This window comes from Mytilus californianus, unplaced genomic scaffold, assembly GCF_021869535.1.
Source record: "Mytilus californianus isolate M0D057914Y unplaced genomic scaffold, xbMytCali1.0.p SCAF_5, whole genome shotgun sequence".
Lineage (NCBI taxonomy): Eukaryota > Metazoa > Mollusca > Bivalvia > Mytilida > Mytilidae > Mytilus > Mytilus californianus.
In genome coordinates this window covers 57,953,381-57,961,067 of record NW_026262701.1, presented here as the reverse complement: position 1 = coordinate 57,961,067, position 7,687 = coordinate 57,953,381, and the positions used below count along the sequence as shown (strand labels likewise).

At 32.0% G+C, this 7,687-nt stretch overlaps 1 long non-coding RNA gene across 1 annotated transcript; it reads right to left on the bottom strand.

Annotated features, from left to right (window-relative positions):
• Positions 1-2,181: 2,181 nt before the first annotated feature.
• Positions 2,182-7,306, bottom strand: LOC127702970 (uncharacterized). Its single transcript, XR_007982607.1, has 2 exons — positions 7,191-7,306; positions 2,182-2,370 (listed from the first exon to the last, which is right to left on the bottom strand). It is a non-coding gene; the product is annotated as an uncharacterized LOC127702970 (long non-coding RNA).
• Positions 7,307-7,687: the final 381 nt, after the last annotated feature.

The window sequence follows — 7,687 nt, the reverse complement described above, 5'->3', positions numbered from 1 at the left end:
ATTTACTGTTGACTGATTTTCTTTAATTTTACATTTTTCTTTGGAGTACATGTTTATACATAAATTTGTCACAAATTCCTATGTAGAAATCTCGAAAATATAATTGAACGAAAGTAATAGGCCATTCAGGCCCTTTTTGGCACACAAACAAGTCTTTGCAAATAATATTTTAAATTTACATATTAGAGACTCTGTATGGATTTTACAGGATAGAGAATAATGGCCTTAAAAAATAATGAATAGAGTAAAATAAGCTCACAAAAAATGAATAAAGAATAATTGCATACAAAAGTATAAAATATAATTGTATAAATAAAAGGACTAGGGGGAGGGTTTGGCACCAGCAAACTGGTTTAACCCTGCCACATTCTATATGTGCCTGTCCCAAGTCAGGAGTTTGTAGTTCAGTGGTCGTCTTTGGTTCATGTCGGTCATATTTGTTTTTCCTAAATTGTTTTGTTATAAATTAGGCCGCTAGTTTTCTCAATTGAATTCTTTCATATTTTTCATATTGGGGCCTTTTATAGCCTTCTATACGGTATTGTTTTTTTTCTCATTGTTGAAGGCTGTACAGTTGCCTATAATCGCTTACATCAACTTCATTTGAAATTTGGAGGATAGTTGTCTCATTGGCAATCATACCACATCTCCTTATTTTTATATAGGTAATATAATACTGATTACAGAAATGAATGATGTAAAGAATAAAGAAATCATTTAATTACAGAAAAATTAAAGAGAGATTTTCATGAAACTTTAGAGAAAAAGTTTTTGTTTTAATGATAAAGAAAAGTGCACTCAAATATTAAAGAATACAGAAATTAAGGACCCCTATCAGGACCCTCATACTATAATGTTAAGAAAAACATTAGTTTAAAAAATGATAACAAAGCATTATAAATTTCATGGGTCCAAAGCAATTTCCTTGATTTACCTTCATCAGGAACGCTCAAAGCCGAATATTTGTAAGCCAAAAATGTATAAGAACCTAAACAGTTGAAGAGGTATCTTTACTACGAAAAATACGAAGTCCAATTTGTTAACCGGCATGCCGTAAAAACGCTGATTCAAAGAATTCAACTTTGTATATAACTAATATAGGTCAATGGTGTTGATTAAAAAAATTCACCATTCCAGGCCCTTTTGTTTTCCACATAGTAAATATTACCAATAATTAACAAGTTCCGGGTCGAATCCGATACTGATACCAATACTATATGTCACCTGTTAACTAATCTGTACGTTCTGCCTCTGTCAGGCGCACAACCAAACAGTGTATTTGGGATATGCTTGATATATTCACGGGTCATAATCACACCTGAACTTCGTCATTATAAGGGATTGACCCAAATAAATTCCGGTTGTTGTAAGAAAACCAGGACGGGTTAAAACAGAAAGATTTTGAAAGCAGAGAAAACTGTGCACCTCATGATCAGCATTCCTTTTCAGATGACTATACGAAAAAACTAAAAATCCAGGCTTAAAATAAGGCGTAAGCACTTTCCAATTTGTTATCCGGCATGACGTAAAAACGACGCATCAAAGAATTTAATTTTGTAAATAACTAATATATAACAAAGGTGTTGATTACAAATTACACCATTCCAACCCTTTTGTTTTCCACATAATTAATATTACTAATAATAAACAAGTTCTGGGTCAACGGGTTCAAGCAGAAAGATTTTTGAAGGCTGAGAAAACTGTGCACCTTATAATCAGCATGACTTTATCAGATGACAATACGAAAACTAAAAATCCAGGTTAAAAATAAGGCGTATGTACTTTAATTCAGTCACGGACCCGCGAGTATGTTCTAGTATAACCTAAAAGGACCAACAACCAATTGCCAATTCCATCTAAGGTCAAATTTGCCTGAGGGAGCTGAAACCTTAGTTTCCTTATAATATCGAAATTTATAAACGAAAAAAAAAAGAATAACACAAAATATCTGATGCTAATTATGACGTCAAAATCACATCATAATGAAAACATAAAGAAAACTGTAAAATGTATGCAGTTCTCCATCATGTCCATCTATATCTCCTTTGTAGAAACACACAAAGAGACAATGGACGCTTGACAATAAACTATGCCAACTGTTGGCATTAGCTCACATGGCCCTTTGGACTCCAAAGTTGAAAGTTTGGAGCAGGAGAGCCAAAAACAATGTGCACACATCTGTCCATATGATGACTGATCAATCATATTTATTCTAAAAACAATCATAATAGTCCTTTGAAAGCAATTCCTTCTTTTTGCCGGTTAGGTAAGACCATCAACTATTTGCAACCAAACCAGCTTTTATGGCATGGTAAATCCTCCCTTGTTCCAAAAACCTTTCCACATCCATTACAGCCATATGCCTGAGCACTGAAAAAATACAATATTTATAAAAAACAGATATATTTCTACAATGTTCTAATGAGGAATATATTTGATAATTTTGTTTGCATAAAGCAGTAAAGAAAGTTTTATCGAGATATAGTGAGGCATTTATTAATTTTGGAAAGGATAACAAGAGAGAAATCACAAAAATCATCATGCCAAACAACTCTTGTTTTTTTAATTTTGCACATCTCAATTTTAATCAGACATAGATTGAAATCTTAAATTAAAAGCTCAAATTACAGTTAAAAGTAAGGCCAAATGAGTCCCATCTTTACAGATTATGAACAAATATGTAAAAGTTTCAAAGTCAATAAACCATGACTGAGGGGGGTTGCCCATATAATTTCCAATGAAATAAGTCTGAGATGTGCTAATGCTTATATAACTTCAAACCAAATACCATAGACTTCCTTTTATGGTTCCTCTTTAACTAACCTAAATTAAACATGTAAACTATGCATATTTTCGATCTCAAAAGACCATGACCGAGTGGATGGTGTCAAATATTTTTATTGATATGAGATGAACAAATGCTTATACAAATGCATACACATATCAATGACTTACCATAGTGGTTCCCCTTAAACTGGCCCAAGAACACAGTTATTTCGTAGTGCATTTCTTTTAGACAATAAATGAAAATTAAAACAAGTTGCTTTCTTTAAAAAAAAAAAGCAATACGTGAACCCAAGACCGCTGACTGGTAACCAAAAAAATGTTGCTGAATTTTTTTTTTTTTGGCTTAAGATTTGAAATAATTGACTGAAAAGAATAATATATCGATGATGTTAAAACGCCTTTATTGAAAATATGTAATTGTGTGTAGATTCTTACACAAGTCAATGAAAAGCGACGTTGTACTTTAGTTGGAAATAGAAAAATGTATACAGCTACTATATGAATTTACCTTTTAATGCTTGACTATTTTATTTATTACTTGGGAGTGTACATCAGTTTTTCTTCGTGTTTAATATACATACAAAGTCCCAATCCTATTGCAATTCTTAGTTTCTGCAAACCGAATGTCTAAAGCAAATTGCACAGACCAATCGCAATATAAATTTAAGCACTCAGTTTGCTAAAATAATCTAGATTCATTTATTTCGTCTGTCATATCTTCATATTTTGTTTCCTTGATGGCTTCAAATATTTCTTATACTCATTATTGAAGCTGTTGTCTGTACTCACGGTAGATGTTGTTTAGAAAAATTGAAAGTCCAATTTCCATGTGAAGTGTAACTCTGTGGCATGCAACTTATGACAATGTTTCATATTTTAGTTTTGAGAGTAACACACCAGCTACATTGGGACCTCTTATAAACTGGTAATTATTTCGGTCTATAAAAACATCTAAAATTTTAAGGATTTCCTGAAGTTACTTTAATCAATCCAAATATTCTATGGGAAAAACTTAGATCTGAAGAAGATTTATAAATACCTGAATATACTCTCAAAAGAACCAATATATTTAAAAAAAAAGATATGTATCCTATGTAGATAAAAAAAAAATGTATAGATACCAGGATTAAAATGTTGTACGCCAGACGCGCATTTCGTCTACAAAGACTCATCAGTGACGCTTGAATAAAAAAATGTTAAAAGGCCGAATAAAGTACAAAGTTGAAGAGTATTGAAAACCCAAAATTTCGAAACAAAGGGTTTGCAAAAAACATCTAAGGTAATCTATTTATTCCTTGGGAAGAAAATCCTTAGTATTTTGAAAATTTCAAAGTTTATAATAGGACAGTCAATCAAACAAAAAGAAAAAGAAAAGAGAAACAGCTGGAGGTCAGAATACTTTAACTTATGATGACCATGATTCAACGTCACATGTACAGCTCTAACTGCTGTGTCCTGAATTAAGATAAGAAATGTGAAAAATCACAGTCCGCGAGTGAAATTAATATCTATGCATGCATGTGGTTTTCTTGCGCAGCACAAGAAATAGTAAGTGAAAAGCATACGCACTGATACTCTGGATTACAATACGTATTTGCGTCATCACGTATATTCATTAATCTAATGCTAGTTGAATTTGGATGTCAAACTACCTACCTCAAGTGTTTTCACTCCGGATTCATGGCCATTTAATCCGAAATTTGTGTAAACGCAAACCGATGTTGTGTCGTGTGAACAGGGTGTAATATAATTGAAAATAAATCAAGACGGGTGTATGATAGCTGGTCAACACAATGAATACCAGGGGCGGATCCAGCCATTTTTAAAAGGGGGAGGTTCCAACCATAAGTCCCCATTCAAAAGCATTGATTGTCAAAAAAAAGGGGGGGGGGGGTTCCAACCCCGGACCCCCCCCCCCCCACGAACCGGCACTGAATACACAATTTTCGAAATCACTCCATATTGAAAAGATTAAGATGATATGAGGTTAAACTATTAAAAACAAAACAAAATAATTCCTGTTAATGAATCATTTCCGAAAATTTAAAAATATAATATCAATAAAAACAAATATCAAGTATTTCATGTATTTACTGATGGACAATTTATATTTTAAATCAATCTCTTCTTCAAGTCTGACTTTCCATTATATGAATATATTGCTATACAAAATATAAGCAGAGACTTATAAAACCATATTTACTAAAAGGAAATTAAATAATTAACGTAGTAATTAAATGATTATTGTAAAATATTAAATATATTTTTTGTGAGATGCAAGGATTTAAAATCGTTGTGAAGTATTTTTTTCATTTCACTACAGTTTAAATTTAACTAACTTATGTGTACGCATCCCTGATAGCTGGTGCTAATATGTTGCATATAATTTTCATAAATGTATTCACTGTTCAGACATGTCTGACATAATATAACATTATACATTATATTCTATTAATGACAAATTTAGTTTCAGTTTAAACTTAATAATGTTAATGAATATTTTCTTGGTCTGTTAGTGTATTTTAATGAAATTAAATATTTTGACAGAAATATTGTTTTGTTTAATTATAATTATGCTTTCCGACCTAAGATACATATTTATAACAGATATATCGTTTTTTTAATTTTCTTCTTGCTTTCCGACAATTGCCCAGGCTGTGATTGAAGAAAATAATGTCACGTGGTAAACATTAAGAAATAATCAGTTTATTCTGAGACATAATATATTAGTATACTCTTCCCAGATTTACTGTCACAAATTATGCACAATAGCACGTTGTATTAAATACTTCACACACAACGCACACAGGGGCCGTCTCAAAGCATGAATTATATAATATTGCGTTATCATTATACTTGATTTTCAATAAACATTTTGATTATGTCGCATTATTAAAATGCATATGTTCTACCAAAAGGCAAGTAGGTGGCAACATATAAATGATTTTTTTTGCAATCAAGTCTTTATTTTTTTTAATTTTCCGATCTTCAAATGAACTTCGATTGTTGAACTATACAATGTCACGTGGTAGCCTATCCATAGAGGGACCATATCAAAAACATAAACAACTACCTGTATAAATGATCTAAACTTTTCAAGACGTTCCAAGAATCTTGTTTCCGAGAATATCGTATGGCCCATAGAAACTTCCAAAACTCGCCAATATATTAGTGTGAACCCCTCCGAGGGTTCACGCAAAAATCCTACCTGTGCTTTCTCAATAATATTTTTACAGTGTGGTGTACTACTTTTGGGACAAATTGTATCAAAATTATAGAAAACTTCATCAGCTCCAACTCAAAATATGGATAATTTTATGTTAAGGGGGTCTTGAATTCTTTTGACAGCTTCAGATATACTAATTTTTAACATTTTTTCAGCTGGACCAAATCACTACTTTACTTTAAAATTCATGACCCAAATTTTTTTATAGTGTAATTTCATCCCCCCTCTTGCTATTTGAGGCATAAAACATGAAGAAATAGATTTGGAAGGGGTATGAAAAAAATTGCAACTAATACACTGTCCACAGTAGGGACTATATTTGTAGACAATGAAAATCAAAGGACAATAACTGTGTTCCCCGGACCAACTGACCTAATCACAAACTTTAACGTGTAAACAAAGAGAAAGTTTTCAAGTCATTATACAAATGACTGAGTGGGTGGCGTCAAAGAATCTCCATGAAAATGATATGTGTCAATGTTTATACAACTGCATAACAACTATCATTGACCTACCACTAGTGATTCCTCTTAAACTGATATACTGTAAACCAACTAATTTTCGCGAGTGAATTTTTTCACGACTTTCACGAGTAGAAAAATAACGCAAATATAAATCGTCGCGAATATGAAAAACTTGAATTTTTCCTTATTTATCGTCATCAAGTAAATTTTACAATCGCGAAATTAAATTGCGCGAAATGGGTTAGAAAGGGTTAAACGCGAAATAAAGTATCTGCGAAAATAAGATGGTTTACAGTAATCACAAAGTAATACATTGTTGAAGCTGAAGTTGCAAAAAACAGCACAACATAGTTTCTCTCCTTCAACTCCTTTGAGTCGAGCCAAAAATGATGATTACTTATGTTTATTTCTCCTCAAACCTTTTAAAAACAAAATGAAGAGTAACCATCATCAAATTTCATCTTATTTTTTTTTCTAAACTTCTTCTCAAGCAATAAAATATGTAAATTGAAATCATTGAGATCAAAGCATAAACAAAATGTATTTTCTAGTACATATTGAAACAGTAATTGCAATTAAACTGTCTTTAGAATAAATATGAAGTAAATACATCCCACTGTTCTTCTGAAAATGTTAAAATATAGCATTTTAAGGGTGTTACACAACCAAGATGTCCTCTATCATACTCCCTTTTCAAATAAAATTTAACATACGTCGTTTTTACAATTCGACCTCTTTCCTTCAAAGAATGGATCTCTCTGGATAGTTTTTTAATCTCATCATTTTTCTTTTCCAAGTCTCTATAAAATGCAAAAAAAGAAAAGTTGATATTTTTACAGACATCAATGCCTTCTCTGTCAACACTTCTCAGATCTGGTCTTTTTTTGTATGTCATGAGATTTCAGAAAGACACTTTTCTATTATCAAAGACTGTACAGCAACCTCTACATATGTATAAAAGATGTGGGTGTTTATAAATGAGACAGCTACCCAAGATGTCATTTCAATATCAATGTACACTAAAATATGTCACATTGTGGAGGTTAAAAGTATGATATTTACGCTAATATAAACAAACACGTCTGTTCAGCCATAACTTTTAATAACAACTCTCTAGAGCCCACGGCGACGTCACTGTAGTCGGCGACGTCGTCAGTGGTAATGTACAAACTCAAGAACGTCTTTATCCCGCAATAATCTCGACATACTG